Source organism: Phoxinus phoxinus (assembly GCF_949152265.1).
Source record: "Phoxinus phoxinus genome assembly, chromosome: 13".
Classification (NCBI taxonomy): Eukaryota; Metazoa; Chordata; class Actinopteri; order Cypriniformes; family Leuciscidae; genus Phoxinus; species Phoxinus phoxinus.
The window spans coordinates 35,582,675-35,591,944 of record NC_136888.1 but is presented as its reverse complement, the minus strand read 5'-3'; the positions used below and the strand labels follow the sequence as shown (position 1 = coordinate 35,591,944).

The following is a 9,270-nucleotide window of genomic DNA, read 5'->3' as shown; positions in this document are numbered from 1 at the left end:
TCTCTCTCTCTCTGTCTCTCTGAGAGGTTTGGGCGTCTGAGGGTTCCCACGCGGAGAGGGTGACTTATTGGGCTTTTTCTGTCTAAATTTAAACTTTACTCTTTTTTCGGTTTCTATAATAACACAAAATAAATGTATTAAAAAAAAAAAAAAAAAAAAAAAAGTTTGTGTGAGGTACTTGGAGTGGAGTTTTGTTTGGGATCAGGATGGCGTCCCTGTTCGTAGGGGCTGCGCCACCTGTTTCCCTTCGTCACGGCGTCAGGTGTGTTCCTGTGACCGGTGTGACTGTGGAGGATGTGCTAATGGCTGTTGGAGAGGAGATTGGGCACGAGAATATTGCATCGGCTTCTCGCATGAACAAAGCTGTGGTCGTTTTTGTGAAGGAAGAGGTTCAAGTTAGCCGCCTGATAACGAATGGAATTGTGGTAAGTGGAGAGTATGTTGTTGTTTCACCGCTGGTTGCGCCAACTACTAAAGTAACCGTATCTAACGTGCCTCCATTTATTCCAAATGATGAAATTGAGCGAGGGCTTTCAACGTTACGGAAAATTTGCTAGCGCGATAAAAACGCTTCCACTCGGCTGTAAAAATGAAGCGTTAAAACATGTAATGTCTTTCAGAAGACAGGTGTTCATGTTTTTGAGTGAACCAAATTTAGACGTGTCTTTTAGAGTGATGTATGAAGGAAAGGCATATATGATTTATGCTAACACGGGAAGCATGAAATGCTTTGAGTGTGGGGATGTTGGTCACAAGAGACTAGCATGCCCACATAAAGCTGGGAGTAGTGGGACTAGTGTGGCGAGCGCCGGGCCGAGTGCTGCGGTGATGGCGAAGGCCTCAGAGGACGCGCTGGCTCCCGTTGTTGTTGTGGAGGAGCGGGACGCGCAAGTTGTTGAACCAGCTGAAAGCGTTAGTGATAACGGTCAAAATGAGAAAGTGGTTGCTGAAACAGTATCAAGTGAAAATTGTGAAATGAACGATGATGTGAGTGAACAGATTTATGGTGAAGTGGCAAGTGCTAATGTTGATATATCAAGGGATGAAGAAAGTTGTGATACAGAGATGAAAGATGATGATACGCTTTCTGAGATTTCTGATATGGGTTCACAGATAGTGGGAGAAGTGTACACTTTACAAGAGATACATGATTTCCTAGATTCGACATTTGGTAAGACTGTTGATGTGACAGTTTTTTTCCCGGACACTGATAAATTCATTGCGACAGTGTTGTCGTTGCAGAGAGCGGTTAGCTACGAGGTTCTGGATAAGAAGAAACGATTTCGATTAAAGAAGATGGTAACAAAACTGCGAAAAGATAAATTTGTTTCTCAAAGGCATCAAGATGAATAAATCTCACGTGGTGACTTTTATACTTTGCTGTCTTTTTCTGTCTCTCTCTACTCTTTTTTTCTCTTCCTACATGGATAATTTGAGGGTGGGCTCTCTAAATATTAATGGGGGAAGAGACAGGGGGTAAATTAGCAGTGGTTTCAGAATTTCTTAAAATTAAAAAGGTTAATGTTTCTTTTTTACAAGAAACGCATACGAATAAGGATAATGAAATTGAATGGGGTATGTGGTGGGAAGGCAAGTTTGTTTTGAGCCATGGGGACATTTAATAGTGCGGGAGTGGCTATTTTATTTTCTGCAAACATGAATGTTAACATTTTAAATGTGGATCAGATTGTTGAAGGTAGATTATTGCTTATAGAAACTGAGTATGAGGGTAATATGTTTGTGTTTGTTAATGTCTATGCCCCCAATAGCGGTCCCGAGCGACAAGATATTTTTTTGAAATTAAGAAATGCCATTCAGAAGTATGATGATAGTGTGTGTCTTGTGATTGGAGGCGACTGGAATTGCACAACAGATTTTACAGTGGACCGAAATGGGGAAGAGCCTCATAGTCAATCAAGTAGCACACTGATAAAAGTTATGCATGAATTTCAAGTTAACAGATGTTTGGAGAACAAGAAATATCGGTGTGAAACAGTATACATGGTTGAAAGTGTGTGACAATAGATTTTGGGGTGCAAGATTGGATAGGTTTTATATTAAAGAAATATGGAATAATAGAGTAATTGATGCTTGTATTTTTCCAAACGGGTTTTCAGACCACCATATGATCACTTTGGTTTTAAATATAAAGAAGACATTAAGATCTAATTATTACTGGCATTTAAATGTTAAATTATTACATGATGCTTTTTTCTGTGAGAATTTTAAAGTGTTTTGGAGTGAATGGAAGTTGAAGAAGCTTTTGTTTGAGAATCTTTGTCAATGGTGGGATGTTGGAAAGGCGAATATAAGATTATTTTGTCAGAATTATGCTTTTCATACATCAACTACGGTCAAAACAACAGTAAAAACTCTACAAAAGGACATTGAGTTGTTGGAAAAAAATATTGTAACTAATAATGAAGGTGTACATTGTGATGCGTTGAAAAAGAAAAAACAAGAACTGAATTCTTTTCTACAAGAGCAGGCCAAAGGAGCTTTGATAAGGGCAAGATTTTGCACTATTAAAGATATGGATGCTCCAAGTGCTTTCTTTTTTAATCTTGAAAAAAAGTGTGTTAATCAAAAACAGATGTGTCATCTTCGTCGTCAGGATGGATCAGTAACATCAAATCCAGTTGAAATGAGAAAGTTGTCAAGAGATTTTTATAAACAATTATACAGTGCTGAGAGCTGTGATACTGAAAGTGTTGAAGATTTGCTCAAGGAGTTACCTCAGCTTGAGGATGAACAGAAAAAAGCACTGGACAATTTAATCACTTTCAAAGAACTTACAGAAGCAATGCGCCAGTTGCATATTGGCCGTTCTCCTGGGATTGATGGACTACCTATAGACTTTTATCAACAGTTTTGGGAAATAATTGGACAAGATTTTTATGAAGTGTTGCTGGACTGCATTCGAAGCGAAACTCTTCCCATAAGTTGCCGTAGAGCAGTCTTGTCGCTGCTTCCAAAGAAAGGGGACTTGGGGCTTCTTAAAAACTGGAGACCAGTATCTCTATTATGTTCGGATTACAAAATATTTTCCAAATGTTTATCAAATAGACTTAAACACTGTTTAGACTTGTTGGTTCATAATGATCAAACGTACTGTATAGCTGAAAGATCTATAATGGATAATCTTTTTTTATTACGGGATATAATTCATATTAATCAGTTTTATCATGTTGATCTTGGAGTTCTCTCACTAGATCAAGAAAAAGCTTTTGATCGGGTTGATCATCAGTATCTGTTTAATGTGTTAAAGTATTTTGGGTTTGGTGACAGATTTATATCCTATATTCGGCTGTTGTATTGTAATGTTTCTGTTATGGTGAAAGCCGGTGGTGGATTAAGTGAACCAATATCTGTGTCGAGAGGCATTAGACAAGGGTGTCCACTTTCCGGGCAATTATACAGCTTGGTCATTGTGCAGACTGAGGAAGAATCTTGAAGGGGTTGTAATTCCTAATTCAAACGATGATTTTAAATTATTTTTATCTGCGTATGCAGATGACATTAGTGTTTTTATCACAAGTCAGAAGGACATTACAACCTTAAACCAAACTATAGGAATATATGAAAAAGCCTCTTCTGCTAGAGTTAATTGGTCTAAAAGTGAAGGGTTTATAATTGGTAGGTGGGAAGGTACTGGGTTTCCTCAACTCCCGGGTGGGTTACGGTGGAGGCAGGACGGATTGAAAACACTAGGAGTTTTTTTGGGGAATGACCAGTTTCAAAGGAAAAATTGGGAGGGTCTGCTGGAGAAGGTGTCTGCTAAATTGTCGAAATGGAAATGGCTATTGCCACAATTGTCCTATAGGGGGAGAGCTCTGGTTGTCAATAATCTCGCTGCGTCAATGTTGTGGCATAGGACTATAACTATGGAGCCTCCCGAGGAACTTGTTTCTATGATACAAAGGACATTTATTAATTTTTTCTGGAGTGGACAGCACTGGATCCGTGCAGCTGCCCTTTACTTACCAGTTCAAGAGGGCGGTCAAGGCTTGGTGGATGTGAGGAGTCGGATCCGGGCCTTTAGGATTCAAGCTGTGCAGAGACTTCTCTACAAAACTGATGTGGTATGGGCCAAAACTGCAAGTGCATTTTTGAAGCGGACAGGAGGACTTGGATTTGATAGACACCTGTTTTTAATGAAACTCGAGGAAGTAAGCCTGTCAGAGCTTCCACCCTTTTATAAGTCTATGCTCCAGACATGGAGAACTGTTTTCAGAGTGGAGCGAGATCTGGGTGACAAGGACATTGGACTCCAGAGGAACCGTTGTTTTTCAACCCAATGGTACAGACTAGACTGTTGTCCTCCGTGAGCGTGAGGAGATGTTTGCTGAGGAATGGCGTCCAGAAACTTGGACATCTCCTAGATGAGAGGGGTTGGAAATCCATTGAGGCACTTCAAGAGATGACGGGGTTAAAGTCTCTGCGTCTTGTTTCAAAATTGAAAGAAGAAATATGTAATGCACTACCAAGCAGCTGCAGGACTTGGATAGGACTGAGACAAACACAGGACATGAGAACTGGTCAAGATTTTCCAGAAATTAAAATTTCACCTCTCATAAATGAAGAAGGTGAAGGTGAAGTTGCAGACTCGATTTTATCTTTCAAGACCCCCCAGCTAGACCATTTTAAAAAAGTGTCTAAGAAAGCAATATACTGCACCACAGTTAAAGTCACACATCAAGATTCATTGAAGAGGCAAAAAGCTTCTAGATGGCCAGAACTGTTACAACCAGACTTTCTCGTGCGGGACAGGTGGCGGACCCTGTATAAACCCCCTGTAGAGAAGCGTACTGCTGATCTGCAGTGGCGGATTATTCACGGGGCCATAGCTACGGACCGACATGTGGCACACCTGAATCCGGCAGTAGTAGGGGAATGTAGGTTTTGTGGGGAGGAGGAAGATCTAGAACATTTGTTTTTAAGGTGTAACAGATTACAAGACCTTTTTGTTTTGCTTAAGACTTGGTTTAGAAGCTTTAATGAGGATTTTTTCGATAAAGTGTTTATTGGGGGAATGAAATATAGTTTTTCAATGAGGAGGAAAATATGTTTATTAAATTATTTGATGGGAACAGCCAAACTTGCAATTTGGAAAACAAGAAAGAACAAAGGTCTACAACTTGCCACAATAGATCCTGAAATGATGTTTACACGGTTGGTAGAGGAAGGCTGAAAATCGAATTTGCTTATTACAGACTTACAAATAAGTCTGGTTTTCTTTTGTGGTGTATGGTGTGTTGATGAGGTACTATGTATAGTGCAAAATTATCAGCTCATTGTGAATTTTTAATTATAAAGTATTTATTTAAAAAAAATTTTTTTTTTTTAATTTTTAATAACTGCCAGTAATGTAATGTGATGTAAAGTTCATAGAATAAAGTGCTTGTTAAACCTCTCTCTCTCTCTCTCTCTCTCTCTCTCTCTCTCTCTCTCTCTCTCTCTCTCTCTCTCTCTCTCTCTCTCTCTCTCTCTCTCTCTCTCTCTCTCTCTCTCTCTCTCTCTCTCTCTCTCTCTCTCTCTCTCTCTCTCTCTCTCTCTCTCTCTCAGATGTTTAGTCTGAAGCGTGAGTTGTTGTCTGAAGCGGCTCGAGAGGTTAACAGCGGTGCGGAGACCGTCTGAGACTGTCAGATGTAAATGATTCATGAGCAGAGGAACTGCAGTATCTCACTGTATTTTGACTAAACTTCATAATGATGTTGCAACTAAATCACTCAACTCAAAAAACTCAAGCTCCAAAATTTGATATAGATGAAGTTGTATTGAACAATGATCTAAATAATGTCTAGAGGACGGAGACGATATTAAAGCGGTCATGTGATCATTGGGTCATCGTTCACTCATCTCGTGTCCTCCAATGACCTTCATCTGTGTGTCCTGATCTAAACACACTGTTCCTCTCGGTTAATATTGTGTGTGAAGATTAGAAATGATGATAATGAATGAAACTGTGTGTGATTCTCTGTGTCGTGACTCGTGAATCGGTCGCGAGTGAACTATTGATTCACGAACGGCTCATCGCTGTCCAGGCCGGAGTGTGTGAAGCTCTTCACACTGTTCACTGGTATTTCACACGCGTCTGCGAGTGTGTTCACAGACCAGACGCTCACCGCTGTAAACACTCCTCACGTGTTCACACACACTCATCTGTGTGTCAGATCCAGTCTCTCGTCACACGACTCGTCATTACTGCTGACCTCAGCACACTGGAGATCTGGAGATCAGGAACACACACTTACTCTAAAGGGAGACAGGATTATTTTTCTGACTCCATTGACGGATATTCTGGGAGCATAAGCATCAATAAAAGCACAAGTTTTAATCATAAACGATACGCGAAACTGAAATTATCCCACAATGCTTTATCTGTAGAGTGGTACAGGGATCCTCCACAGGCTAGTGGACACTTCAGCGCTGCGCTGTCATCGGGTCCAGGCGAAGGTCCTTCCTCAGATCTGGATCCGGCAGGCTGCGGGAAAACCTCGGGATAAACAGAGAGACTAATATTACCGTAGATGCCATTCTTCTTATGATGTAACAAGTACATCAGGATTTACGGGAAGTGTTCCGGTCCCGGCTGTTCTAATCTATGCAGCCTAACATTGAGTTCTAGAAGTCTATAATGTGTTATGTGTATGCTAGGCCGAAGAGATGTGTGTTTAATCTAGATTTGAACTGACAGAGTGTGTCTGCTTCCCGGACAATGTTAGGAAGACTGTTCCAGAGTTTTGGTGCTAAATAGGAAAAGGATCTACCGCCAGCAGTCGATTCTGATATTCTAGGTATTATTAACTGCCGGAGTTGTGAGATGGCAGTAGACGTGAAGGACTATAATGCGTTAAGAGCTCGCTCAAGTACTGCGGAGATAAACCATTTAGTGCTTTGTAAGTGATCAGCAATATTTGAACATTTATACGATGTTTAATAGGCAGCCAATGCAGTGTTGACAGAACGGGGCTAATATGGTCACACTTCCTGGTTCTGGTAAGAACTCGAGCGGCTGCGTTTTGAACTCGCTGTAGTTTGTTTATTAAGCGTGCAGGGCAACCACCCAGTAGAGCATTACAATAATCTAGCCTTGAGCTCATGAACGCATCAACTAATTGTTCTGCATTTGTCAATGAGAGCATATGCCGTAATTTAGATATATTTTTAAGATGGAAGAAAGCGGTTTTACAGATACTAGACACATGACTTTCAAATGAAAGATTGGTATCAAAGAGCACACACACACACACACACACACACACACACACACACACACACACACACACACACACCCAGGTTCCTAACCGACGACGAAGACTTAACAGAGCAGCATCAAGTGTTAGACAGTACTCTAGGTTATTACGTGTGGAAGTTTTTTGTCCAATAATTAGAATCTCTGTTTTTTCTGAATTTAGTAGTAGGAAATTACTAGTCATCCAGTTTTTTATATCAGCTATGCATTCCGTTAATTTTGTGAATTGGTAGGTTTCGTTAGGTTTTGAAGAAATATACAGCTGAGTATCGTCGGCATAACAGTGAAAGCTAATTCCATGTTTCCTAATGATATCTCCTAATGGTAGCATATACAGAGTGAACAGCAGCGGTCCTAGTACTGAGCCTTGTGGTACGCCATACTGAACTTGTGATCGATAAGACATCTCTTCATTTACTGCTACAAACTGATAACGGTCAGATAAGTATGATTTAAACCATGCTAGTGCAATTCCACTAATGCCAACATAATGTTCGAGTCGATTTAAAAGGATGTTGTGGTCAATGGTGTCAAATGCAGCACTAAGATCCAGTAACACTAATAGAGAGTGTGTGCGTGTGTGTGTGTGTGTGTGTGTGTGTGTGTGTGTGTGTTGTACTGTGACCACATGTAGTTGTCCAGTTCCTCCCGCTCACGTCCAGACTCTGCTCCACAGGTGTGTGTTCTGTCGCAGGATGAGCTGAGGAATCTCCTGCTGGAGTGTGAAGAGGAGCTTCTCTCGGGAACGTCTCGCGTCTCCAGCGCGGGTCTCAGGACTGAGGGAACCCGACAGCGGGAGAACACGGAGACACAGGCATGAAGAAGAATGCTCTTCTGTTTTATATTTAGCATAATGCTTTTATAGTTGCACAATAAGCAGATGAAAGTGTGTTTGTCACTGTGTGTGATGTGTGTGCCAGCGCCAGTATCTCCATCACACTGAAGAACAGATGAAAAAGAACGTAAGTGGAAAAAAAATTAAATGTTCCTTTTCAAAAATCAAACCAATATGTCTTTTTATTCATGTCATGAGCTTTTGATTAAACCCCCTAAAAATGTATGGATCAAATCCATCTGAACAGTCTGACCTTGTTCTCTTCTGTCTTCATAAACAGGTTTGTTGAGAGTAACCGTGTTCTGCTCATCAACATCACGTGCACACTGGTCAAAATACTTGTTTAATAGAAATTCATTTTATTCAGCATTAAATTGATTTAAAAAATGACAAGATTTCTTAATGCTTCTTCAAAATTTGTTCATCAAAGAATCCTGAAAAATAAAATGTATGGCGGTTTCCTCATAAATCTGCAGCAGCACAACTGATAATAATCATAAATGTGTCTTGAGCATCAGATCATCATATTACACTGATTTCTGGAGGATCATGTGACACTGAAGACTGGAGTAATGATGATAAACTCAGCTTTGATCACAGGAATAAATTACACTTTACTATATATTCACATAAATGTGTAATAATATTTCATAATATTAATAATAGTATTTTTAGAATTTTTCATCGGAATGGTACAAAACTTGGTCAGGTTTTGACACTTGCTGTGTGAACACACACACAAAAAATCATGGACATGATTCGAAACGGTTAAATGGTCCTGTAAACAATAGTCACACTTGTGCTCCTCTCAGTCATAAATGAGCGCACTGGATATGATTATGAGATTAATTTCCTCTAGTGGAAGCGTTTGGCACTGCAGCCGAACAACATCTCACTGAGAGATATCAAGCTCAAATTTGGAACACAACTTGTTTAGGTTTATGGCTTTGATTTTCTTGCAGTTTAAGATTAAAATGTGTTTTTTTTAAAATATATATTTCATAAAAAAAGTTACAGAATTTTATGTTTATTGTTATGAAAAATGCACAAAAATATTATTATAAGTTCACTTTTTTAAACTTGTTTCACTTCAGTTGGACATTTATTTTCAGGTCTATGCTCAAAGAGTGAATAAATGGATTATAAATAATTTAGTACCATTAAATACCCTAAAAATACA

The 9,270-nt window shown here is 39.7% G+C and overlaps 1 protein-coding gene across 4 annotated transcripts in view; it reads left to right on the top strand.

The window, feature by feature from the left end:
• Window positions 1-8,567, top strand: part of fsip1 (fibrous sheath interacting protein 1) — a 24,527-nt gene extending 15,960 nt beyond the window's left edge. For 2 of the 4 annotated variants that reach the window (XM_079632070.1, XM_079632072.1), the window contains one exon: window positions 7,932-8,249. The gene's annotated coding sequence lies outside the window, so the exon portion shown is untranslated. Of the gene's footprint in view, window positions 1-5,565; window positions 5,858-7,931; window positions 8,250-8,370 lie in introns of those variants that run through there. The other 2 variants (XR_013799911.1, XM_079632071.1) reach the window with 2 other exon arrangements.
• Window positions 8,568-9,270: the final 703 nt, after the last annotated feature.